Genomic DNA, 27,561 nt, shown 5'->3' with positions numbered 1-27,561 from the left:
GCTCTCCAGAGAGGGGCAGGTCTGATGGAGCTGGATGTATGTGAGGGAGTGTGCTGCATGTGGGGCTGGAGATGGGAGACACACCATGAGAAGATTCTGGAAGGAGGGGAAGTGGGAAGCTGGGCCAGGGGAGAGAGCATGCCAAGAGTGTGGGAATGAGAATCCACAGGAAGGGGCTGCCCTTCAGAGATGTGAGGCCTTGTACTGGCTCCTTCTGGTGGTGTGGGAGAGTGGGTGCCTGGGCCCAGCAGGACTCAGCTGAGGCCTGGAAGGGTGACCAGAAGCTGCAAGGCGGTGGGGGCGGGTTAACTGGTGCTCCAGGGAAGGGGTGCAGGGCCTTTATGCTGCATCCCTAGGGTCTGTCCCAGCTGGCTCTGGGAGGGCACCACCCTGCCCCAGCCTATGACCCCTGGGTCAGGGGCCTGTCTCTTCAGGAGCTGGGAGTTCTTGGCAGCCAGAGCCAGCTGCTTAGAGGGGAGGAGGCCCCTGCAATGACCAGCTCTTTCACACCCCAAGGAAAAACAAGGCCATCTGCAAAACCCTGGAGGTGTGAGGTGGGGGCTTGGCAAACGGATGGAGGCTGTGAGAGAGAAGCCTCCCTGTAGGTCAGCCTTCCTGCTGAGAAGGAGTGGGAAGGCTGGCTGCCCTGGGCCTGCTCTAACCCCCCTCCCCCCGTGGGGCCTCGGGCAGGGCCTCGGGCAGGGCCTTGGGAGAGCCGCGTGGTGCTAGGAAGCACCTGGAGGAGCAGGAAGTTTCGAGGACACTGCAGCTCAGAGGCTGGCTGAAGACGAGCACGGTGCAGGGAGTCCGGAGACCCCAGCCACTCACGGCCGCCCGCCCCCACCCCCACCGCCGCCCTGACCTCTGAGTGCCCCGGGGCTGTCCAAAGTCCTCCGCCCGGCCTCAGCTCCCGGGCCATCCAGCTGCGGGTGTCCGTGGCCTGGGATGCTCTCCGGCTGGTGAGGGTGCTCAGGCCCTCCCAACATGGGCGGAAGAGCCCAGGCAGAGGGCCTGAGTGCACGCCCGCTCCGGGCACCCGAGCTGAGCAGGCTCGAGTTCCATTCCTGAATATCAATGAGCAGGCCCAGGAATGTCTGCCACACAGCTGGCTGCGGCGGCGGCGGCGGCGGCGGGCGGGGCGGGCGGGGCGGAAGCGGCCTGCAGGCCCTCCCAGACCCACCTGCCCGGCAGCAGCAGGCAGGCCCGGGGGCAGGCAGGGCAGCCTATGGCAGGACAGACCCTCCTGAAGCCGCAGCCGTTCGTGTGCTCGGTGCCTTCACACCTTTGAGTCTCAAACAAACTCCGCAATTATGCACCGTCACTCCCATGACTTGCCCCTTTCCCACTCTGGGGAGAGGCACCAGGAGGATCCAAGGCTGGGCCCCTTCAGCTCCAGACTCCAGATATTCGCGCTCGGCTGCTTAGCAGACGGGGAAGCTGCAAACCTGGGCAGCTCGGAGGCTGCAGAGCTGGGAGCTGCGTTCATTCATCCCTTCGTCCTGTGAAGATGTATGTGCCAGGCTGGCGCCGGGTGCTGGGGAGACCGTGGTGGGCAGGCCAGGGAGGTGGTGAGGAGAGAGGACCTCGAGGGGAGCAAAGGCCTTAGGTCATCTCAGATCCCGTGTGCGTTACGTTATCTGAGCAAGCAGGGAAGGCTGCACTCCTCCAAATTAGCAAGAGTGTAAACGAATCACATCTCAAGACTGACTTCTGCAAGGCTTCCGACAACCAGGGCTCAGCGACCACCTCCCGAATGCATCAGGTTGTGCAGGCACAGGGCAGAGGTGAGGGTCAAGATTATTCGATAGGGTTCCGTGCATGAAGCTCACAGATCCGCCGACAAGCAGCAGAGAAGGACGTGTGGGGCAGAAGAGACAGTATTTGTGGTGGCCTTGCCAAGTGCTCTAGCACTGCTGGAGTGTCGGCAGGGTTCGTGAGGCTGGGATGTGGTCCGAAACCTGGAGAGGGGCCCAGGTGGGGAGGGGCAAGCAAGGGGACACTTTGCTCGACCTGAGGGCTATTCCAGGCTCAGCTCCTGGCCTAGAAAACTCTTCCACAGGTGTCTGATCATCTCGGGGATGCCAGTCAGGGCTGCCCATAAAGCAAAATGGTGTCTTGAGGCTGACTGGCCTATCCCTTCATGAGCACCAGGGCTGTGTCCGGGCACAAATCTGTCATCTGCAGAGACAGAACTGTAATAATGTTTCCAGGGCAGAGGGTCCAGGTAGCTGCAGGGCCCCCCTACTTGGGCACAAAACTGCATTTGGAGCCCTTCCCATGCAGACCAAGGTCAACCCCAGGACCTAAGCCTGAGTAACCATGAAGGTCCCTTCCCTAGCCTCAGCTTCCCCATGGACTCAGTGATGCTCTCCAACGTTGTCATTCTGATGTCTCAAGGAGAGGTGGAGTTGGGTGCCCACATATAAAGTGGCTAGAGAGCTAGATTTAATTATTAGTCATGGCTGTCAGTTCTGGCACCCCCTGCCCCTCTGGGGGGTACTGAGGGCAGGCAGGCTGACAGCTGCATGGGCTGGTTGCAATGGCTTCACTGTGAGGCCAGTCCCTGGGAGAGGCCACACAGCATGAAGCTGGCATCTTGGACATCCATGGGGTTTAGACACTTGTCTAGACCTGGGGTGGAGAGTAGAGGCAGAATAAGGACTTGGGTCCTTGTTGTCTTGGGAGGCCAAGATTCATATCCAATTCTGGGATCCATCCATCCATCCATCCATCCATCCATCCATCCATCCATCTTCCATCCATCCACTTAATGACTAATTGTTGAGCACAGGCACATTCTAGCTGTATGATCAATAATGGACTCTGAAGGTGATCAGAAAGCAGGCATAAATGCTAGAAGGCTCTCACTCTGGCAGTGGGTCCATTCCATTGACTACTTAAGGAAATCCCTACTTCTTGTGTGTGCCCAGGGAAACCACTTCACCCCTGTGAGTCTCAGTTTCCTCCAATACAGTGGGTTTTCATGGTCAACTGCAGTGCTGCTGTGAGTTTCATGAGATGAAGGATGGGAAACACCCCATTCAGCACAAGAGACTGTGTGAGAGCTGTCATCAATATTTATTGTGGCTTTGGGCCTGAGTCTCCAACTGATGTGGGATGGTGGCAGAAATAGCCATGAGGAGTAGAAGAAAGAGGCCAAAGGGGTCAGGCACAGCTGGCCAGTCCCTCAGCTTCTCAGGATCTCCATTTGTAAATCAGCAATGATAATTCCTATCTGTAGGGGGGTGGGGAGGATTCAAGGTATAAGAGGCATTCTTGATATGTTATATTGGAAGCACATGCTTCCTTTTCCCCTTCTCTGAGGGGAAAAGCTAGGGGCATCGTGATTCCTGAGGGCTTTGGGGAAAATCAGAAGGCACCTCCAGTGGGGTTGGGTGTCTCTGCATTCATCCATAGGCTGTTGGGAAAGGCCCAGTGTGGGAGTGTTTGGGGCATTGTGATGGACAAGACAGATGTGATCCCTGCCCTCATGGGGCCCCTAAATTGGGGTGGAGGAGGGGCAAAGAATACCAAATATACAGAACAGTTTGTGATAAGTGCCCTGAAGGAAAGGTCCAGGAAACTGTGATAGCAGCTCAAGGGGCTGTGTGAGGCAGAGAAATCCAGGAAAGCCACTCGAAGGAGGTGGCCTCTGAGTGGTGACCTGAAAGGCAAGAAGGAACCACCTGTTCAAAGTTGGACAAAGAGGACACAGCAAGTGCAAAGGCCCTGGAGTTGCAAAGACTTTGGAGGCTAGAGAAAGCAAAGGAAGCCATGCTAGCAGGGGGTTTCATGTATAATGGGAAGAGTGTAAGACATTCAGTTGGAAAGTTAGAGACAGGCTAGATCAGACAGGCAGATTAGTTTGTGTAGATGGTGATGACTCATATTTCCCAGTTGAGGAAACTGAGGACTCAGAGCAGTTAAGCCACCTGCCCAACGTCAAGTTGGCAAGAGATGGAGCCCAGGTGGATCTCAGTGTCAAACCTTGTTGGGAGGCGAGGGGCAAAACTCTCAGGTGCTCTGAGGCCCCCCCTCATCCTCCTGAGGGGTGAAGGCAGGAGGGGCCCAGCCCAAGAGAGAGAACATCGTGTCTGTGGGAGAGAGTCAGAAGAGGCAGCAGCCTAAACACACGGCAGACCCCGGCCAGCCTCGGCTGCCAGCACAACTGCTTGTGTGGCTGCCAAGGAGCCAGATGCCGCTTCTGGAAAAAATATCTTCCTGGCTTGGCACTCCCTGGCCGGCCTGCCTGCCATGCAAGGGGAGGAGGGGGCTGCCGAGTGTGGGCCTCTGCTGCTTAGCACCCCAGAACGGCACTGCTGTGCCTTTGAAGCCAGGGCAGGAACAGGGAAGGGAGGGGGCAGGGAGGATGCAAGCAAAATATTTTCGCTAAAAATATTCTGGTCCAGGAGAAGATCTTTTTTTCTTTTTTTCCCCTACTCTTGCTGGAAAACCAAAGTCTTATTAAAACAACACCAGAATATTTCATGTTGATATCAATTAGGCGAAGGAGAAGGAATCTTGAATTTTCCTCCCTGCCAGTTTCACATAAAAGGAATATTCTCCCAGAGGCCAAAGGATGAAGGTTTTTAGTTTTTTCCTTTTTCTGCAAAAAAATTCCTGCAATGTGAATGGAAAGTTCCTCATGTCTGAGAACTTCCTGAGAAGTGGGGCTCTGGACTCTGATGCCAAATTCTCCCCTTAAGCCGGGTGGGGCAGGGCAGGTGGCTGGCCCCTTAAGACAGCCTTCTGAACCTGTCAGACTTGCTCTGCACTGAGGCCTGACCTGTGTACTCTCCAAGGACCCTGGCCAGTTGGACCACAGAGCCAATGGCCAGGAGATGGGCAGATATAGACAGAGTATTTAGCCTGTGCTTCTGGAACCCTTCATCAAAGCTCCTCAGGCAACCTCAAGACAGGGAGTCCACTCTAAGGTGCCAGACCCGACCAAGGCCCCACTTTCTGGTTTAGGCCTTTCATAACCATGATGGCAGCTCCATTAATGCATACCTATTATGTGCCAGGCACTTTAAAATGTATGTTTATATAATATCTCATTTAGTCCTGACAAGGACCATAAGAGAGGTGAATTATATTATCCCCAGGGTCTCTGAGAAAACTGGGGTTTGGTGTCACACAGCTTGTAAGTAGGGTGACAAAATTTGAACCCAGGTCCTTCTAACTCTAAAGTCTGGGCTCTGTCCTCTGTTATAGCCTGCTGCTCAAACACCCATTTGGTCCTCCATCAAGCATCTGGTAAGTAAGTGAGGCTCTCTTGTCTTTGGTATTATTTCAGTCCTTTGACTCCAAGCCAGAGGTCCAGGAAACAACACTTTCAGCAATATTTTCTCTCCACTTTCTCCTCTGCTCAACTTTCTGAGTTTCCTTTATTTATGCATCAATTCATTCATTAATTTATTTCATTCAACCAACCATTCATCTATCTATCCATTCATTTATTTATTCATCCATCCATTTACCTACCTCCATCCAGCCATCCTGTCATCCAACCAACCATCTTCCACCCATCCATTCAACCAACCACCCATCCATCATCCACCCATCCATCTATCCATCTTTTTACCCATACATTCATTCCACCCATTCAACCCATGTTTGCCAAGTGCCAGAGATATAGAAATGACTAGAACACAGCTCCTGATCAAGTCCCATTGAGATTCATCCAATATTAAAGATAAAATGTCATCTTAAAAATCTCGTCCAATCCCCCACTATGTAATCCAGGTAGGAGTATTTTTATTTCTGGATGAGGAAATTATAGTGCAGGAAAAGCAATGAGACTTGCTGGTAAGTTGTGCTTGTCATAGAAGGGCCTAAAAGTCAAAACAGACTTGAATTCTAGTCCTGGTTCTTTGCCCTGCTAGCTGGATGACTTTGTGCTAGTTACTGAAACTTTGTAAATGTGGGGGAGAGCAGTAAGTGAGGTCAGAGAGGGCTTCAGGCCATGGAGGGCTTTGTAGGTCATTGTAGAGAACCCGGGTATTTATGTGAGGAAGAGGGCACCAATGGTGGGTTTGACTAGCAGAGAGACAAAATCCAACTTAAATTTTAAAAGGATCACTGTGATTCTGGTATAGAGACTCACTTGTCAGGGGAGAAAGGAGGGAAGGGTACAAGCAGGATGCTGATCAGTAAGGAAACTATTATAATAACTCAGACAAGAGGTGATATTGGTTTAGAACAAGGTGATAACAGTGGAGGTGGCAAGAACCATCTGGTACCGAAGGTAAGATGTGGGAGGAAGAGAAGCATCCAGGATGACTTGGTAGCCTTGTGCCTGAATGACTGGAAGGATAGAGTTGCCATCACCCAAGAGAGCAAAGGCTGTGGTTGGAGCAGGTTTTGGACAGAAGATCAGAAGTTCATGTTTGAATGCACTGACTCTGAGGTATCTATTAGCTATCTAAGTGATAATGCTGGGTAGGCAGTTGGATATGCAGTCTGGGGTCAAGAGCAGGTCTGGGTTGGAGGTAAGTCTGGCAGTCACTGGTGTATGAATGGTATTTAAAGCCTTGAGAGTGGAAGAATCACAAAGGGAGTGAGTGTCGGGGCGCCTGGGTGGTTCTGCCTTTGGCTCTGGTCATGATTCCAGGGTCCTGGGATTGAGCCCTGCCACAGGCTCCCTGCTCAGCAGGGGAGTCTGCTTCTCCCTCTGCCCCTCCCTCTGCTTGTGCTCACGCTTTCTTTTTTTCTTCTCTCTCTCTCTCTCCTAAATAAATAAATAAATAAATAAATAAATAAATAAATTTTTTTTTTTTAAGTGAGTACGTGTAAACAGAGGAGATTAGGACCAAAGCCTGAGCCTTGGGCCCTCCATCTCTAAGAGATTTTACTAATACAAAGTAGGGCCACAGGGTACAGATAGGAAGAAAACACAGTCACAGACCTCACAAAACATGTGTTCTAAAGAGGGCGATAGACATAGTAGGAATCAGCAAGTTCACAGTTTTAGGCTAAAACTGTGGAAGGAGCCATGATGTCGTTCAACAGATGAATGGATAAAGAAGCTGTGGTCTATATATACAATGGAATATTACTCAGCCATCAGAAATGACGAATACCCACCATTTGCTTCAACGTGGATGGAACTGGAGGGAATTATGCTGAATGAAATAAGTCAGTTGGAGAAGGACAGTCATCATATGGTTTCACTCATATGTGGAATATAAGAAATAGTGAAAGGGATTATAAGGGAAAATGAGTGGGAAAAATTAGAGAGGGAGACAAACTATGAGAGACTCCCAACTCTGGGAAACAAAGGGTTGTAGAAGGGGAGGTTAGTGAAAGGATAGGGTAAGTGGGTGACGGGCACTGAGGAGGGCACTTGATGGGATGAGCATTGGGTACTATATGTTGGCCAATTGAATTTAAGCAAATTTTTTTTAAAAAGTTCACTAGGCTGACAAGCTTCAGGAGAGGGTCAGCCAAGGGCCGCAGGAGCCCAGGTGTGATACCATCCAGCCCAGGAGCACCTGCAAACCCGGCCTGTTCCAGTTCCACTGTAATGGACATCACCAGGCCTGGGCCTGAGTTACTGCTAGTACCCTCTTGAACCTGTCCTGTTCCACAGAAAGGGGGAAACCCAAACCCAGAGTTTGGAAGTTCATGTAATTCTCTCTATAGTCTGATCAGATAAGTAGTATGATCCCCATTTTACACATTAGAACCTGAGGTTCAGAAAGGGGAAGCCACTGGCTAAAGCCCCGACTGTAAAGATCACGTACCTAATGAGAGAGAGAGAGAGAGAGAGAGAGAAGGGAGTATGGAGAGGATGCTGAGAAAAGGGCTCAGAATTTTCCTGTTAAGATTTGAGTCTCTGTCCTGAGGGAGAGCTCCTGGGCCTGCCAAAGTCCAACTCAGATGCTTTTGGGGGCCAGGTGGTAGACATCAGTGAGGGCTGTGGGCTGGGAGCAGGGAGCAGAGGGCACAAGCCTAGTCAGTTGCAACCTGGAGGAAGGGTGAGCCCAGGGTTGCCAAACCTGGTTTCTAAGGAGAAGCCGGAAATCTGGACTTTTATGTGAAATTTCTCACTTTTTAAAGCAACATCAGGTCCAAATAAAACATATCTGCCTGCTGAACTGACCTCACGGGCCATCAGCTCCAGGCTTTTGGCCTTTTGGAATGGTGGATTTAGGATCCCACAGGCCTGGGTTTGAATCCACAATTTCTCTCTTCCTAGCTGTGTGATCTTAGGCAAGTGAGTCCATCTCACTGGACCTCAGGTCCTGTCCATCATCTCTGAGTCTCAGGGCTGTAGGGGATAGAGGATCACTGAGATAATGTGTGCGAGGTCCCTAGCCCAGTGCCTCCCTAACTCCCTCACAGATGCTCCATAGGTTATGGCGAGGCAGTGATCTGTGTGTGTACGTGTGTGTACATGTGTGTGTGTATGTCTGTTGAGTGCCAGGAGCCTGTGTGTAGACCCTCCACAGACCCACACTGTCTTCCCTTCCCTCCCAAACCTCGCTTTCAGGCATCCCCCATGGACCTCTTATGGCTCTTCCAGGCAGTGGTGGCTTCCAGGACCAAGCCTTCCTCACCAGCCTGACTTCTTTCTCCCTCCTGCCACCTCTCCTCTGCACAGGAGAACCGTGGGGACGTCTGGATTCCTGAGGGGATGTTTTCCACATTTCTGGAAACCCACTGCGGTTTGGTTTTCCGTGGTAAAGGCCTTGGCAGGGGCTCAGTCCAATGGAACAGCCAGTGGTTGGGAGGGGCCAGAATCAAGGAGACATTCATTGAGCGCCCACTGTGTACCAGGCCTTGGGGATTCACAGATGCTTAAAACAGCCCTGCCCTCCAAGAACCTCATTATCTTGTTATGAAGAAGACTGGAAACATGAGAACTTAAAAACAGATCTTAAAACCAAAGTCCCTGTCACTCAAGCCAGGAGCCTGCTTGCCCCTGGCTTGCTCCTCCTCCTCATCCCATCAGAAACTAGGTTCTTCCGCTTGGCCCTTGTCAGCCCTCAGAATCTCTCAGATCTGTCCCTTTCTCCTCACTTCATTGCCAAGGCCCTAGTTTGGGTCGTCACCCTCCCTCCCCTGGATGATGGTAGCTGCCTCCTCCCTGCCTCCAGCCAGCCCTCCTTCAGGTCTTCCCCATGAGACCATGAGGAAGAGCTTTCTAAAACCCAAAGCTGCTCCTGTGACTTCCCTACTGAAAGCCCGCAGTGACTTCACCATGGAATTCAAACTGCCCACAGGGGCTCACAGGCCTCTTAGGCTCTGCCCTTTCTGTCCTGGACAGCCTGCTTCATCTCTCACCACGTTTCTGTCCATCTCTGCGTCAGCCACGCATGATGCCTCATAGTTAACTGCCTGCCGTCTGCTTTCTCTCAGCTCCAGGGGCCTTCACATTCATGGTTCCTTCTTCCTAGAATATATTTCCACCATTGCCTTCACCAAGTGACCTTCTAATCATTCTTCGGGGCTCGGCTTAAATGTCACTTCCTCCAGGAAGTCTTCCTCACCCACTCCCACCTCCAGGCTGGATTAAGCATTTTGTTCTGTGCCCCCAGCACTTTCCTTATGGTCATATTACTATTACTACTACTACTTCTACTACTACTACTACTACTACTACTACTATTACTACTACTACTACTACTACTATTACTACTACTACTACTTGTTGCTGCTACTGTCACTGCCAGCCCTAATCTGGACTAATACTGATGGCAAGCACTCCTAAAGCTCTCATATGTGCCAAGCATTATTCTAAGTGGCCTATATGTCTATTTTAACCTCTCAAATAACCTTTAAAGTAGGAATTATTACTGTCCACTTTATAGGTGAGAAAACCAAGGTACAGAGAAGTGGGGTGACTTGTCCAAGATCTTGTGGGCAGTAAATGGTGAAGCTGGGATTACTAATAGTTTACATGTCAATCTGTTGCAAAGACCTGTTTCCTGGTCTGTCTCCCTCACCAGACTATGAACTTTAGGAGCACGAAGCCCGCAGCTGCCTATGGTTATGTCTCCAGCACACAGCATCATGTCTGGCACACAGTAGGTCCTGATGGAAGAAAGGCACATTGGATGATGTTGGAGAACTCTGGAGCTGCTTGAGTGCAGGGAATTGGGCCAATTGACCATGTCGTATTCTTGTGTTATTGCTGAGCAGTCAGGGTACAGGCTGTTTATCTGAAACCAATTCACCAAGGAGAGGTAAAAAGAGAACTCATAAAACCCATACACCCTTGACATTTATTACCTTACTATTGATGAACTAAGATAATGCACATGAAGCATATTGCCAGCAGAGAGAGAAAGTGCTTAATAAATATGCAATAATGAGCGGTGGCTCTTGGCAATGACCCAGAGAGGGGGAATGGTTTTCCCATGTTACAGATGAGAAGACTGAGCCTCCAGGAAGGGATGAAGTGGCTTGCAGAGAGCACCCAGCCAACATGTGAAGCAGTGGGGATCTAAATTCCAGAAGCTGGTTCTCATTTCCCTGGAAACGGAAGCTTCCATTTACCTATCACCAAATTCATGGATTATATGCCCATTTACCTTCCTTTTGAGACAATATTGCGTATTTCAAATGTTTATTTCTTTTGAGATAAGAATTTCAACCCTCTTTGAGATTTTTTTTTTCAGTCTGCTTTTACGGTCTCTTTCTAGGTTACTAGAAACTTTCTAGTTTCTAGTTTAGTTTGCTCACTTTTCAACAGTTCAGGAATTCTTTTTTTTTTTATTTTCATTTTTTTTTTAAGGTCGACTCAAGAAGAGATGCTTCTACCTTACCTTCACATTTCTAGATGTATCAAGGTGATGAGGCTTTATATGATTCATCAGAATGATCCCCTTGGTGTATTCTTGCCTTCTTTTCCTTTTGTTTCAGTTTGCTGATATTTATGCACTCCATGTGTTTGTTAAACAAGTTGGCCCCAACCCCACTTCTATCCTAACGGAGGGAAGTGAGAGTACTTTCCGGGGAAGGAAGACAAGGTGTGATAGGTATGTCACGGATGAACATGGCATCATGCACTTTTTTTGTGACACAGAAATTGCAGAGTATTTGGCAATTATCTTTTTATTTTTTTGCTTGCCAAAAAATAGAACTGGCTTTTTTTCATCATAAAATATTAAAGACTCCTTGAGTAATAGATGAGTCTGAGGAAAACCCCCCAAATCACTGACAGTTTCAATCATCTCCAACCAATGTACACATGTTGGGTTATTTCTACTCCATTTCATTTTATTTTTAGAAGTTTTGGATTCTACTATATGTACAGTTTTGTTCTTGATTTTTCTTCACTTAATATTATATGATAAGCATTTTATGTGTTTTTTAGTTTTTATTAATACAGCTTTATAAATATATTGTTGTAAAGCTTTATTTATTTATTTATTTATAGTATATTTTTTTATTGGAGTTCGATTTGCCAACATATAGTGTAACACTCAGTGCTCCTCCTGTCAAGTGCCCCCCTCAGTACCCGTCACCCTGTTGTAAATCTTTATAATAGTATTTTAAGTGACTACTGTTGACGATTTAAGTTGTCTCAACTTTTAAACAAGTATGAATAATTAAAGTTTTATGATTTTTTTTAAAGGATTGTTTTCCTAAGTAGAAGCTCAGAAATAGAATTACTGGGTCAAAGGTCTGGAATCTTGAATACTCTTAAAAAACTTCGGTTATATATTGCAATATAATATAATATAATATAATATAATATAATATTTATTTATTTATTTATATGCATAATATACAATACATATGATAAATATATATTTATTTATGTACATAAATTTACACATCTAGGCAGAAGTGAGTATCCAGTGTCCAGATTACCCATCCTCATCAGCATGCGGTCTTACATACTTTTAACCTTTAAAATTGGTGGTGATTTGATGACAAAGAATTGACATCTTCCTATTTGAATTTGCATTTCTTTGATTTCTATTGAAGTTGAATTCCCTCTCTCCTTATAGTTTTAAAACAAATGTTCTTTTTTTTAGTTCTTTGTAATTTTTGGTTGAAAATTTGTTTTTTCAAATTTTAGATCTTGCCATTTTCATTTTAACCTTTTTGCCCCTTTTTCTTTTTAATCTGCAGGTAACTTACATTAGTTTTTCCTTTTTCCTCAAATGCACCTTGGCTTCCATGGCTCTTGTTTTCCAGAGGCTGGGTGGAGTTCCCTTCATGCCCTGAGAGTGAATGTTTGCACTGATTGTTCTAAGCCTACTGGTGTGTGGTTTGGGTGCAGTGACTGAGGCTGGTTTTGACTCTTCCCAGAACCACCAACCTCCAGGAGACTCCACCCTTTTGCCTTTGGCTTCCCACTTCTGAGCTAGGTGCTTATCTGTGACAAAACCTTATGACAAATGCCACAGCACATCAGAGTCCTTGCTCAGGAACTTCATAAAAGACTCTTTGACCATTCAGTTCTCTCAAATGATGGTCGTAGATGCATGGCGTCACCACCCCTTTCAGAAACTATGGTGTAGAAAGGCTTTAGCACATTGGAGAAAACACCTGCCATTGACCTTTGTGCTTGGGAAATATAAATATTTTTCTTCCTTCTCCTTCTCCTTTCCTCCCTGTTCCTCTCCTTCCTTTGGTGAATCTTGATTTACTCTCTCAGGCTACTGGCAATGGCGTGGAGCTGACTTCTGCTCAAGTGGTCACTGGGCAACAGAGAGTGCCCAAATTGGGCACTCTATTTATGGAGCCCAGGCAGGGAACACTGAAAGCCACAGACACCATGGAAATCATCTCTAGTTGTCCTACTGTTTACCTACTCAATAACTCCAATCACCTGTTGATTAACAGTGACCTGGAACTATAGTATCTTAATATAGGACATAGATGACTCATGGTCTTTTGGCTTTAAAAGACCTGACCGGTTTCTTTTTCCTCAAACCTGGTCCTGCTGGCGGGATTGTTCCCTATAGCAACTCCACTCAGCATGCAATCTTGGGTCTCCTAGTGTTTATATTCTCTCTAATGCCTCCTCACCTTTAACTCTACCTAAATGCTCATTGATCTTTTAGTTTATTTATTTCATCTAATCATATGAACTGGAGGATACCTGACTGTTTTTGATCTTTCAAAATAGTAATTTCATATCATTGAACTTAATATTTTTTAGAAATTATACAAGGGATACAGAAGCATAAGAAGATTAGAAAACAGAAGAAACTATAAAGAAAGGAAATATGCAGATATTATCATTGGTAAGATTTTGTTGTATAATCTTCTGATTATTTCCATGTGGTGCAAGCACATATACTTACAAATAGAGATTTGGCAGACATAGAATCTAACTACTTATATAAAATGTTGTAATGTAATTAGCAATATATCATGAGTGTCTTTCCATGTCAATACATGAATGTCTTTGCTATCATTTTTAATAGCTGTATTGTATTCCATTGTGTGGCTGCACCAGAGATAGCCAGTAATCAAGAAGGTGAAGTGTAGGGCCCTGGGGGTAGGAGAAGGATTGAAAGCATGATCAGATGGGTAAGGGGCCAAGGTATGGGGTTATGATGCCAAGGCTGGAAAGGCTTTTAAGATGCTTTATATTGCAAGAGGCCCTGAAAGGAATGGAGGGACAAGAAAGGGCCTGTGGCTCTGGAGAGGGGCCACTGAAAGGCTTATAAAAGGTTAGGAGGCATATTCATGTATTCATTCACTCAACAAATGCTTTTTTAAAATATTTTATTTATTTATTCATGAGAGACACAGAGAAACAGGAAGAGACATAGGCAGAGGGAGAAGCAGGCTCCCCAGTGGGGAGTCCGATGAAGGACTAGATCCCAGGACCCCAGGATCATCCCTGAGTCAAAGGCAGATGCTCAACCACTGAGCCACCCAGGCATCCCAATAAATGCTTATTGAGCTTCCACTATGTGCCAGACATTCTCCACTGTGGTGTGGGGGCACCACAGTGAAGGAGATCCAAACAGCTTTGCTCTCAAGGAGCTTGTATTGTTGTCAGAGGAGATAGACCATAAACAAAGAAAATTATTGCATACTGATAAAAGTATTGGGAAGGAAAATGAACAAAGAGATGAAGCATAAAGAGGTACTGGAGGTATAGCATCCCCGAGAAGGGGTATTTGAGCTGAGACCTGAATGAGTCAGAGGAGGAAAGTTGTAAAGAGAAGAACCAGTAAGTACAGTGGCCAAGTGGAGTTAAGTGGACACAACCCCAGATTTGAAACATTTCATTCATTCATTTAACCTGGTTGAGTTCCTTCTCTGTTGCAGATCAGAACAGAGACATCAAATATTACTTCTCCCTCAAGGGAGAGAGATGTCCATTCATTTCATTTATGTACTCATTCTTTCATTGATTCAACCAATTCTGAGTACTTATTATGTGCCAGACATTAGATGTTGAAAAGTAAACAAAGATGAATAAGAATTAGTTCCTTTCCTCCAGTATATTTGTGGTCGAAAGCAAGGAAGGTGAGAGGAAGCAGCCAGAGAGAAGAAAAAAGTGGCCACCTTGGGGTCCTGCAGCTGGTAAGCCTTAGGGATGGTACTAGAAGGAGGTGCCATGAGTCTCTCACCAAAGTTTTGTCTATTGTGTTGTTCTGTGGCCCCTACCCTCTGTGTCAGTCTTCTATCAATTCAAGATTTATACACACAGCCTCCCCCAGTCCATACCTGGAAAAAGCATATATATCATCGCAGACTCTAAGATGAAGTCTATAAATGGTTCTGGTTGCAGTTCTCTCATGTTCACTGGATATCATAAAAATGGCTCAGTGCAAATAGGGAGCCAGTGCCTTTAACAGCCCGATGTTAATGACTACATTTGGAAAGCAGCAGAAGTGTGTCTGGGTACCCCCAAATAGCAAACTGGAAGTCCTTGTTGGGTTGGCTGCAACTACAATGGGACCATGTGGTGTGGGGTCCTGTTCATACTTGGGGTGACCAAAGAGAGCTACCAGGGAGTGTGTAATTGGCCAATGGAAGGTTCCAGATGTGAATAAAAAGTGCTTCAGGACATATATCCTCTCTTGCTATTGTGGCATTGTGAAAAGATGCTTGATCCGGACCATCTCAACTTGAGTCTGAACCTTACTTCTGCCTCTTTGCTGCCCAGGTGACCTTGGACATTTCCTGGTCTCTTTTGGAGACTCTGTTTTGTTATTTGTAGAATAGGCATGTGGCAGACACCTAGTTGCCCACCAAATAGCTATTACTCCATTTTCCTTGCTAGAAAGGGTGGCAATGTGTGGCAATGTGCTTACTACGGAGGGATGCATTATATTTGGTCTAAGACAATGATTGGCTGAGGAGTTGGCATGTAACCAAGTTCAGGACAATAGGAAGTCTGGCTGGAGGTTTACATCAAACATTTTCCTTCCTTTCTTTTTTGTCTTGGATTCCTCTGTGCAAAGATATGATAGTTGTAGCTGAAGCAATCATCTTACAACCATGAGATGATGAGCCCATAAATAAAAGTTCATGCGCTGGTGTGGACAGGTGAAGCACAGAACACTTCCGATGACAATGCTGAACTGTTGCACCAAACTTGGGACTCCTTGTTATAGGAGATAATTAAGTCTTGGTTGGACTTGGGTATTCTGTTATTTGCACCTGAAGCATCCCTAACATGAGGGATCGTGATAGCCACTTTCTAGAGCTCACAAGGCAATTAAATGACACATTGCACATCCTGTGCTAGGTATATTTTTGTCACTTTCTGCCCTGATCCTCATAGGATGTGATGTGATCTCATACTGGAGATCTCATACAGGCTGGAGAAAGCCACATTGGAAGAAAGCAACATCTTGGTTGGTGGAGAGTGACCAAGTTACGGCCTCCAGAAATATGAGGAGGGGCACAACATAGTAAAACACAATTCAAAATAATTGTTAACATGTGCAATAATCTGCCCTGTTTGATCCTGTGTCTTTAACAGAACCTCTGCCACACTGATAAATAAGGCAGAGGGGTTCTTTTCATAGAGGTTACCCCAAGTATGGAGGATGATTAAATTGTTCTCGTTACTCATTCTAACATCCAGTGCATCCAAGGTGGTTAGTCTAAGTCAATTAGCACGATTTCACCCACCTTGCTGGTATTGCTTCAGAACTGGCCATGTGGCCTCCATGAGATGTATGGGGAATCTGCTGTGGGCTTTCAAGAAGAGTTTCTTCTCTCCTAAGCGAGAGCCAGAGAAGACCAGGTTCTCCTACTCTCCCCTTATGTGGTGGTGTCTGGTGGAGAGACTGAAACCACCGTGGCCATGTTACTACCAGGCTGAGGGTGAGGCGCGGGGAGGATGGCTGGAATGAGCCAGCTTTGATGGCAGTCTTGAGCTGCTGAGTTAGCCAGTTGCAGAGCCTGCCCTGCACCTGGACTTTCTAATACATGAGCTAAATATTTACTTATGGTTTATGAGTTGGGGTTTTGGGGTTTTGTTGCTGAAAGCATTCTGCTTGATACTCTGAGTTTACTTAAGAGATTTCAGTTTACACAAAGAAAACCCAGATGTACATCCAGTTTTACAGAAGCAAGCTCTTGCAGGAAGTGAGGTAGGGCTTCGGTGAGGAAGGCAGCGCCACACTGATTGTTATGAGTTGGCCAGGGGGCACCCCTGTGCTGTTGCTGGACGAGAAAGTTCAGTTCTGTTGAAGTCATGGATTGGTAAAAGAGTTAATGTATTCCTCCTGTATTAGTCAGGGCTCTCCAGAGGGAGACGTATTTATTTTAAGGAAGACAATTGTGGCTCACACAACTGTGGAGGCTGGCAAGTGCAAAATGCTCAGAGATAAACACATCTAGGGAGGTTTCTTCTACCCTCCTCAGAAACATTGCCGGGAAGGTTTCTAGAGAAGGGAAAATGGGTCCCAAATGGCTGAGTCATTTGACATATGACAAGCAAATGGTCAGGGCTTGCTGGGGAGAGAGCCCACATTGCTCCGGCTCATCTTCACGACGAGTGTCACTACTGACACACTCTCCCCAGCCCAGCCTGCTGGGTTTGCAAGGCTGCTCTGGATGCTCTATGGACCTTCACTCCAAAGCCACAGAACCCGGCTACAGATGAACCGGATCCTTAGCTGGGCCAGGGCCGCGCCCCAGACTGAAAACGGAGCCGCGTTCCAGCCTCTGTCCTGCTTGGCTGACATGATTCCGCCTTCGCCCCCAAGTCTGGCCTGGCCCTGGTTGGAGCTGGAGCTGGGAAGAGAAGTGGAGGAATGTCCTGGGGAGGGTCACCAGTCAGGCCACTTGGAAAAGCCAGGATTGCTCTCCCCATTTTATGGACAGTTTACTGAAGACGGCAGGCCAGAAGAGACATGACCATAATAGAGGCCCTGGCCTGTAAGCTTCTCATGGTGGCCTTTCCCGTCTTTGCCACTGTGACATCTGTCTGGGTAGTTCAGGCTCTTCTTTTGCTCTTGGGTGGCATTGCCAAGTCATTGTACAGAAAAAAGGCAAAGAAAGGATGGCTTGTGGACTCTACGCAAATTGGGCCCGTATACAGCCACCAAGAAGGCAGATGTCCTTCCTTTCAGAGTTGATAGCTATTGACTGAAACTAAATCCTGGGCAGGCCAAGTGCCAGGCACCTAGGAGGCAGCAGGACACAGGGCAGATGTGAACCTTGCCTTCACTGGGTCCACAGTCTGGGTCTGGTTTCCGTCTGATCCCAGCCAAGCTGACCCTGGGCTCTGGTACTGTGGACGCAGGGCTCTGGAGTCCCATGTCGCTTGACCTAATGTCTGGAGTTCCTGGTCCTAAGGGAGGGCCACCCAGGGAAGGGCAGGGCAGAAGAAAGAGGACGAGTGGGCAGTTCACTAACCAGAACAGGCAGGGATGCAGTGACCAGGAGCTTTTGTAAAAGGAGGGGGCAAAGGGGAGGAGGGATGTATATTTATAAAGAAAGAGTCTGACTAACTTTGTGGAGAGAGAAGGGAAAAAAAAAGCCCGAGTCCCCGCAGTAACCTGTTTGCAGGAGCTGCCCAATTTAGCAGAAAATCACACACACTGGTCCTGGCACGGGCTTGGGGAAGGTATTTCCTCCCCAGCTCGGGTCAAGTTTCATTCATAGGTACTGTCTAAAATTAGACCCTCTGCTTTCATTTTGGTCCAAACTCCCTGCCTAGCGTAATATTTGGGAGAAACAGGCACTCCATTAAAAGTGCCTTCCTCCCAGCAGCCCTTGGCCTGGGAAGGGCTGGGCCCTGTCCTCGGCTGGCGGCCGCTGCGGCTCATAAACCCAGGTCTAAATTCAAAGCATCCGCTCTGACTGGTGACCTCTGGCTCTCAGGCAAACTCATGCCTCTTCCTCCAACTCATATCCAAGGCTTGGCCAGGTTACTGGGAGGGACCCATTTCAGGCCTTTGACCTTGTGTCTGACAGTGCCGCCTCAGAGAGGGGAGACAGCCTAGGAAGAGGTGCTTGTCAACCCCAGGCCACGCAATGGGGCCTCTTGCTGGGGCTTAGCCTGCCATCTTCCTCTCTTCTGGACTGAGGGAGCCTGCCAGCTGGGTCTTTCAGTCTCAAACAAAAATAGTTTTACTGGTTTTTTTTTTTTTTTTCCAAATTAATATACCATGAAGAAAGGACTCGGTGAGATGGGGAATCAACACCATGTTTGGACTGATTAGTTCATTTAATAAATGTTTACTGAGCAACTTGTATTTGTTGTCATTCAGTCATAAGTAACAGAGATGAGAAGGCCCCCGTGGGCAGTCCTGGCCTCCAAGAGCTGAATGCACGCCAGGGATGGGCTGGAGTCACAGCCTGAGCCTGGGCCTGGGGAACCCAGGAAGTGCTTTCTCCTTAACTCTCACCTCTACTTCTCTCCCAGAAGCAGCCTCCAGTCCTCTCTCCTGGTCGAGGCACAGAATGTGGCTCCTCCTACACGTTCAGCTTCAGCCATCTGCACAGAGACCATTCCTTTTTCTGGATTCCAATTTCAAAGTCCCAGGGAAGGTTTCTAATTGGCTTTGCTTGTGTCAGGTGTCTGCCCCTCAGCCAATCAACAGCAGCCAGGGGAAGGCCCAACTTATCAGCCTGGCGGATTCTGTTGGCACTGTGTGTATGACACGAAGTAAAGACATTCCCAGAAATAGACAATTTTAACACTATGCAGTTGCTACTTTGCAAGCGGCCTGTGGTAATGCACTAAAGGATCTTAACCCAGGCATGGCAGAGTAAGGAGGGCTTCCTTGGAAGAGGTAATTTCTAAGTTAGGTAAGTGGCATTTAAGCCAGGACCTGAGAAGGAAGAGTGTAGAATGCTGTTCAAAAGAATTACAGGCAAAGACCTTGAGGCAAGACCCAGGTCTACCAGGATAGGAATCCTGCCACTCACTGGCTGTGCTCGTCGTGGGCAAGTTGTGTCGCTCTCTGAGCCTGTTTCCTCCTCTGTGAAAGGAATACCAGCATTTTCCTCCCAGAGTTATGAGGATTAAATGAGGCTCTGAGTGCAGTAGTGTGTGTCAGTTGGATCCATTCACCCTGGGCAGGTGGTATTCCTGCATCTCATCCCTTTTCTTCTTTAGTCTCAACTCAGGTGTCACTGGGAAGTCAGAGGAGCCATCCCTGACCAACTTTCAGAACAAACTCCCCTTTTAGCTCCCGATGGTTATCTGGTTTCCCTGCTAGTCCTTTTCTTAATTTGCAATCATTTGGTTTGTCTTCTTGTTTTTGTTTGTTTGTTTGTTTGTTTGTTTTTAAATTGAAATATACTTGACCTGTAACATTGTCCAAACTTAAGGTGTACCACATATTGCCTTGATACATTTATGTATTGTGGTATGTTTGCCATGGTAGTGATAATTAGCACCACTCTCACGTTACATAATTATTTCTTTTAAGTGTTTGGAGAAATTAAGATTTAGTCTTTTAGCAAGTTTGTTGGCTGTAATACAATATTAGTTATATTCAGTATACTGTACATTAGGTTTCTAGGGCTTATGCACTACTTATTGCAAGTTTGTGCCCTTCCCCTCCCAAATTCTGCTTCCTTGGACAGATTTGGCAATAGCTTTGTAAGTGATGTGGACTCAACTGCCTACAATAATGAAAACTTACAGGAATTTTTTCATTTTTCATTTTCGCCTTAGGCATACTTAGTCTTTGCCTATTGTCTTCTTTTTTTAAAAAAGGATTTTATTTATTTATTTATTAATGAGAGACATAGAGAGAGAGGCAGAGACTCAGGCAGAGGAAGAAGCAGGCTCCCTGCGGGAAACCCAACGCGGGACTCGATCCCGGGACTCCAGGATCACACCCTGAGCCAAAGGCAGACACTCAACCACTGAGCCACCCAGACATCCCTACTTATTGTTTTCTTGATTCTAGTCTGGTTTTGTCTGAAACTGAAAGACCTATGAAGGTGAGGAGCGTGTCTATCTTGTTCTTTGCACTACCTTCATGACATCCAGGGTGCCCAGACCCCAAGAGTGCTTAATCAGTGTCTGCTGAATCAATAAATTCAAGAAGGGAGACAAGCAGGTGGGAATTCTTGGTGGCTTCCTGTGGGAGGAGTGAATTTTCTTGAACAATCTCTGCCTGAAAGGCAGTGTCCAGTCTCCCTCAGCCAAGTTACTGCTCTCTTAACAGCTACTTGAGTCCTGAACCCCCTGATAAGAACCACTTTGAACCCAGTTCAAAGGCTTTGGTGCTTGGGGCCCTCATCTAGACCTAGAGTATCTGGAAAACTAAGATGGAATTCCAACCATCCTATTCTCTGAAATTCCTCCTACTGGGCCTTTTAAGTTGGGAAGGGTAAGGGGCTTGAGCCTGGGGGCCTCCCTATCACTCTAGTCCTGGAAGAGATTTCTCCACAGGGCCTGAGCAGAGGCTCCTCACCCTCATCCTCTCTCCTTCCCTGGTAATGAGCTCCATCCTACAGAGGAGCAAAGAGAGAGAAGAGAGTAAGGCCTGGCCCAGGTGGGCATACAACAACACTGGGGTCATGTCTTGGCATCAGCCGTAGCATAAAGGCTGACCCCCACCTCCCACTACCCATCATTTACTCCCTCTCACCTCGGCCACTCTCTCTCACTGATGATCTGCAACTTTCTAGAACCATTTCCTCTATCTCCTCTCTTGTCTTAGTTTGGCTCCCTCACTACAGACTTTGAAGTGAGGATATGAGTACACATAGTTTGTTTGGAGGGTGATTCCAGAAAGTACTGGCAAGGAAAATGGGATCATGAGACAGGCAAGGGCAGGAGGTCAATGTAGGCAACTGATGTCCCAACTCTGCAAGATGGTATAGAACACCTGCCCCAGGCCACCAGAGGGGCAGGAGCTACTGGTTGAGGGGTCCCACAGCAGGTGTTGACTCCCTAATACTCTGGCCTGTCCAGTTTGTAGGAAACCTTCAGATTTATAGGAGCTTCCAAGTTGGTGTCCTTCGGGTCAATGTGCAAGGAATTGATGAGTGCTGAGGGCATATGTGCAGGGGCATCTGCCTCTCTGCTGATCACCCCAGCCCTCCAAGTGACCATTGCAACCACCCCCAGGGCTCCTACTGATTGTTCACTCCTCTCTTACCCCGAGGACCCCCTCACTGATCCCTGATGGCTGACTTTTCACAGGTCCATCAATGCCTGATGAGTTGCCTACCCTAACCTCCCTCAAGACCCTTTGTGTTCTCATTTAACCTTCCGTTGACCCCATTCCATTTGCTCAACTCTGCCCATTGCCCTCTGTATGGGAGTTTGGGGATATGAGCAGGATTGGCTACATGTCCTCACTGAAGCAAGAGGAGGGTGGATCCACTTCCTGAACATCTCCTCCTGGGATCCTCTATGACTGACCAAGTGAGTCACATTCTCTGCCTCCCTCCACCTGGCCCTTCCCTGTCTCTCAGAGCAGGGCCAGCTCCCACTCTGGCCCTGCCTGCTTTCTTCACTTTTCCCATTGAGAGATGGATCTGTGAGGCCAAGGTGGCTCAAGGAACAGTGGGGTTCAGCCTGGATGATCCAGGGCCCTAGAGCTGGGCTCAATAGTCTATCCCCTTCCTCTCCCTCCTGGGGGCACAGACTCAGGTTTTCTCTGTGGTTGTCCAGTGGGACCCTAGACAAGGCAGGGAGAACATGGACACAGCTCCATTTGGGACACTGTAGCTGCAGCCCTGTTCTGAGGAAAGCTTGACAAAGCAGAGGCTCAGAGAAGGTAAATTACTCACCCAAGGCCACAGAGTCAGCCAGTATCTGACTCCAAAACCCAGCATTCTAACTCCCAGGTTTACTGAGTGTGTGCCAGCACTGCACCATTCCCCGTGAGAGGTGCAAAGAGGGGTAACCCACCGGCCGCCCCACAGAGCCTGAGGCTGAGCTGGGAAATGAGGCTGGCCTCTGCCCACTGACTTTGCTGCCTGGACCTTTGTGCCGGCCACCACCCTGGCCTTCCTGTTTCCACTCCTGCCCTCTGTGATCCACTTGCCACAGAGCAGCCAGCGGAAGCTTAATAAAAATAATTGTGATCATGTTACTCCCTTGTCTGCAACCTTCCAACAGCTTCCCATAGCCCTGAGAATGAAATTGGAACTTTCCACAAAGGCCTGCAAGGCTTCCCTTGGCCTGGCTCCTACCTCCCTCTCTAAGCTCATCTCCTGGTCTCTACGCCTCACACACTGCTCCACCACTTGGGTCCCCTGGTCGTCCCCAGATACCCCAGGTTCCTCTGCAGTAGCAGGGCTCTCTGCTTGGAGCTTATCCTACCTGTAGTCAGGAACAGCCTGTCTCCATCCTTTGGTCTGAAATATCTCCCATCTTACCACAACGTACCATATCACTTGCTTTGGTTTTTCACCACCTAATGTATTTTCTCATTGACTCAATGCTTTACTTGTTTATTTTTAATCCCGCACGAGAACATGGGGTCTGTGAGGGCAGGGACTTGTCCATCTGCCCCACGGCTGCATTTCTAGTGCCTACGAGTATTTGACACATGGTGGTGGCTCTAGTTACATGACATCATCTATGTAGTGTTTATATAGATGTTTATATATTCTATGCTGTTATATGTTGTTGTATATGTTTTATATATACATACATATGTGTGTGTATATATATATACATATATATATATATATATATATATATATATTTTTTTTTTTTTTTTTAATGACAGACTCTTCATGTCCAGAAGCTTTAACATAGTGCTTAGAGTATGGTCTGCCATTCTGGGTAGCACTGAATGATGTGGGGAGGTGCACACACACTTGCATGTCCAAGTGCACACGCATGCACGCACACACGCACACATACAGCTCCATGAGAGTGCTAAGGGCCTGCCCCAATAGCTATAGCTTCCCCTGAGTTTCAGATCCAGGGATGATGCAGTGGAACTTGGGTCCCAGATCATCACTGTCACTGCCGTGCCTGGTTCCACAGAACTACTCAGGTAGCACCTCTCCAGCTGCCCTCTTTGCCCTTCTGGTTTGTCTTCTTATGTGAGAATAAGATGTGTGTCCTTGGCCTTGAAGACAAATCTGGCTGCCTGGTTAGTTGCCTCAATGGTCATGAAACCCATTAACCTTTTTCTAAGTGTCTTTCTGGACATCGTCCTGAGTTTCTGTTTCTGTCTCTGGCTTCTCTCTTTGAGCCTGTCCATTCAAAATTCACCCAGATTTTGGAAAATTGCTTTCCTGACCCATCGGTATTTGTCCTACCCCAGGGTCCACCCCTCTTTCCTACAGCAGGACATTCCCACATGTCTAATCTGCTAAGGCACAAAATAATGCCATGCTGGCCACAAGGCCCACTAGACAAGAGATAGTAAGTAAGGCTTTGACATGCTATGTTCTGCACAACTGCCCAGGGTTGCTGTGGGTCCACCAAGCCTTGCTCTTCTAAGATTTCCTCACCACTATGAGATCTAGACATGATTCTTTCTTTAATTGCTCATTCATAGGCAAACTACTAGATCCTTCTCTCTTTCTCTCTCTCTGTCTCTCTCTTACACACACACACACACACACACACACACACACACACACATACACCATGCCTTTACCAGATATTCATTGTCTGAGACAATCCTGTCTTTTCCAAGGAGGTCAAATTTCAAATACATACATACAGTGATCAGAAAGATGACATCACTGAGTACAATGGGCCAATTGTAGGATGATAAGTGGTAATCTACAGCCTCTTTTGGGAGATGCAGGGGAGTGGGAACAATGGCAGGCTGGTCAGCACATGACCAAGGGAGCCCACCACACAGCTCCAGCCAAGCACTGCTGTGTGGAATGGGGTTTATTGTGGTCACATCATCTCATGTGGCTTCAAAGGAAGCCAGAAAACCATTTTATCTTCTGAAAAATCTGAATTCTTTCATTAAAGAATGTAGATACACCCAAATTTAAACACTATATAGGTATAATCTAACATGTTTGCCAGCACTGAGTCTAAGACTTCTGTATGTAATCTATAAGAAATAAATGGAAGTGTGTGTGTGTGTGTGTGTGTGTGTGTGTGTGTGTTGGGGGATGGTGGAACTCTTCCTTCAGTTACAAATAGAACATAGTTTTCTATACAATTACACTAAATGATAATACCCCCTTACTTTATCCCCAACCACTTCTCTATTATTAGATATTTATATTATTTCAAAATAGATTCTTACTACCATAAATAGCACTATGCTAAACTTCCCTAAAGTTGGTTCTTTATATATTCACCCGTCCTTGTACATGTATCTGTCACAGACCTGGATCATAAAGATCTGTTTCTAAGACTGACCTCCTTGGAAATAAAGAACATCTTATTTTTCTCTGTATGCCAATTGCCTGGTGCTCTGCCGGGATCATAGAAGGTATTCAGCAAATGTTGCATGAAGAAATGGTATCAGGAAAGAAGGAAAATCAGCTTTACAATGCCGTCAGAAGATAATTTCAAGTGAATTCATAAAGTTAGTCATTGACATGAAAGCACACTTTATCAGGAAGATGTAGACACATTTCTCTGCTAATGTCACACTACACCCACTAAGTCAGTCCTTCTCTCCTGGATTCCTCCCAATCCCATCTATACCCTAGAGTTTATATCATGAGACACAGAGCACAGTTGAGATTTCCCTGGAGTAGTTATTATGATTAAGTTCACAAACCTGAGGTTTGTCCTTTATTTTTCAACTTACATGAAAACAAGGTGAAATTCTCAAACGATAAATGGGCAGGAAGCCCAAGATCTGCCTCTTGGGCAGCATCCTCCCCTTGAATTGCCCAAGATCTCTAGGGATTTGTATAAAATCCCAAATTAAAAGCCAGCCAATTTGGAATGGATCCAGCCCTTGCAGGACTCTGAAAGTAAGGACCCCCTTACATTTTCACCCTTGGCACTTGCTTTCCTCACAATAGTACTCACTTGGAAAGCAAGAAGCCATTCCCAGGTGCAGTCCCAGCTTATGTAAGGAGGGACTTACTGTCTCCCAGGCTGTGATCTGTCATAGATGCATATGCAGTTTCCTGGATCTCTAGAAGTCTCCCTCTTTGGGCATCTTGTTCTTGTGTTTGAATGTTAAAGCCCAAGGGAAAGGAAATAATTAGTGACTAGCCTCTGTGGCTTCTCCACTTAATCCTCTCTGGTATGAAGAAAAGACAAGGATGTTTCCTTCCGGTCCAGGTGGAAGGGGAAACCCCAACATTAGGAACAAAGGAGTGGCGTTTTCTCTCTTATGATGGACTTACTACTGACTATGAGATTTGCGGGGGGGCGGGGGGGGGGTGCAGTGATGAAAAGGTTCTGGAATTAGATGGTGGTGATGGTTGCACAACATTGTGAATATCCTCAAAACCATTCAATTGCCCACTTTAAAGGGGTGGATTTTATGATATGTGAATTGTATTTCAATTAAAAAAGTTTTTAAAACCTGAGTTATTTGCCTCCACCCCTCTGCCAGCTCTTTTCTGCCAGCCCCAGGACTTAGCCTTTCTCTCACTCCTGAGCTGCAGCTCCCTGACTCTAGACCCTGGGCTGGAGGCTCCCTGCACAGAGGAGTTGGCCAAGGGCTGGCTCAGGAGCCCCGGGACCACTCATGCCAAAGGATAGATTTATGGCCTGGAGGCTCCCAGGGTAAAAATGAGTGTGGGCCGGAGCCAGTAGGCAGAGGTTACTGCATGGGTAACCAGGAACTGGAAGTGAGAATGTTTTCTTTCCTAACTCCGGGGGGAAAAAGGAATGGTATAATCTCAAATGAAGAAGAATCAAGAATCTTGTTTTCTGAATCATAGCTGATCAAGATAACTGAAATAATTTTAAATAGCAGAATAAAACTTACTCTTTTTATAAGTGGGATCCTTCTAGATTTATATTTATTGAAAAAAAATAATCGTTTAGAATAGTTTTGGCTTTGTTATCCCTTTATTTTTTTTATTTTTATTTTTTTCTTAATACATTTTTATTTATTTATGATAATCACAGAGAGAGAGAGACAGAGAGGCAGAGACACAGGCAGAGGGAGAAGCAGGCTCCATGCACCGGGAGCCCGACATGGGATTCGATCCTGGGTCTCCAGGATCGTGCCCTGGGCCAAAGGCAGGCGCCAAACCGCTGCGCCACCCAGGGATCCCTGTTATCCCTTTAAACTGAGCTCCTCAAATCTCCTGGGATCAGATATCTCACTGGCCCATGTTCACAGAGAAATCTGTCTGCCTTACCTTTTCTGTGGAGTCTGTAGGTAGAATGGGAGGTCTTATTCTACAGCTGGGCAGGATTCTTTTTTTGTGTTCTTTCGTTAGGAGAGAAGATGGAACAATCCCTTGAAGAGAAATTATCTAAGTCTTCAAATGATCAATACTGTTAACTGTGAAGGCATTTTGAGAACATTTTATCCTCAACATAGTACATTTCCTAGAGCATTTGTGAACATCATTTACTCAGTGTAAAAGTTTGGGATAGGTCTCTTTAAAGGTAAGAAGCCCAACTCAAATTGGCTTAGCTGAAAAGAAGTTTATTAGTTCATGTATACAAAAATGGTTAGGACTTCAGGAATGGCTTGATCCAGGGCATTAGAAAGATCATTAAGCTCCAGTTTCTTTTTTCTTCATTCCTCGGCTCTGCCAAAAAAACAAAAACAAAAACAAAAACAAACAAACAAAAAAAACAACCAAAACAAAACAAAACAAAAACAAAAACAAAAAAAACCAAAAACAAAAAACCATCAAACCAATAAATAAACCAAAACAACACATCTAGTTGCAAAGGTCTTGCTGTAACTCATTGATTCTGGCTGGATCACATACTCATCCCTGAACTAATTACCATGGCCAGGGGAATACAGTGATGGAACTGCCTAGGCCCGTATCCCATGTCTATTTTGGGAGTTGAGATGGAACCTCATATTCACCATGTGAATAGGATAGTTCTTTAGTGTGGGAAACAGGATAGTTCTTTGGAGAGAAACATGTATTAGGAAAGGGAGAATGGACATTGGGTGGTATGACCAACAAGGTGACCACAATACCCGTGGCAGTATATTATGTGAATTAAAAGCTTAGGTTCCTCTCTGGGATAAATCTCAGCCCTGCCATTATTAGCTATGTGATCTTCTGAAGCTCACATTTTGCATTTGAAGACCAGTGATAATACTAATACCT

At 46.7% G+C, this 27,561-nt stretch overlaps 1 long non-coding RNA gene across 1 annotated transcript; it reads left to right on the top strand.

Annotated features, from left to right (window-relative positions):
• The first annotated feature begins 10,515 nt into the window (after window positions 1-10,515).
• On the top strand, window positions 10,516-26,832 carry LOC144311864 (uncharacterized). The gene is made up of 3 exons (XR_013377363.1): window positions 10,516-10,796; window positions 13,124-13,208; window positions 26,704-26,832. It is a non-coding gene; the product is annotated as an uncharacterized LOC144311864 (long non-coding RNA).
• The last annotated feature ends 729 nt before the right edge of the window (window positions 26,833-27,561 follow it).

The sequence above is a fragment of the Canis aureus genome, chromosome 4 (assembly GCF_053574225.1).
Source record: "Canis aureus isolate CA01 chromosome 4, VMU_Caureus_v.1.0, whole genome shotgun sequence".
NCBI lineage: Eukaryota > Metazoa > Chordata > Mammalia > Carnivora > Canidae > Canis > Canis aureus.
The sequence above is the reverse complement of the archived record's forward strand: the minus strand, read 5'-3'. Positions and strand labels throughout refer to the sequence as shown.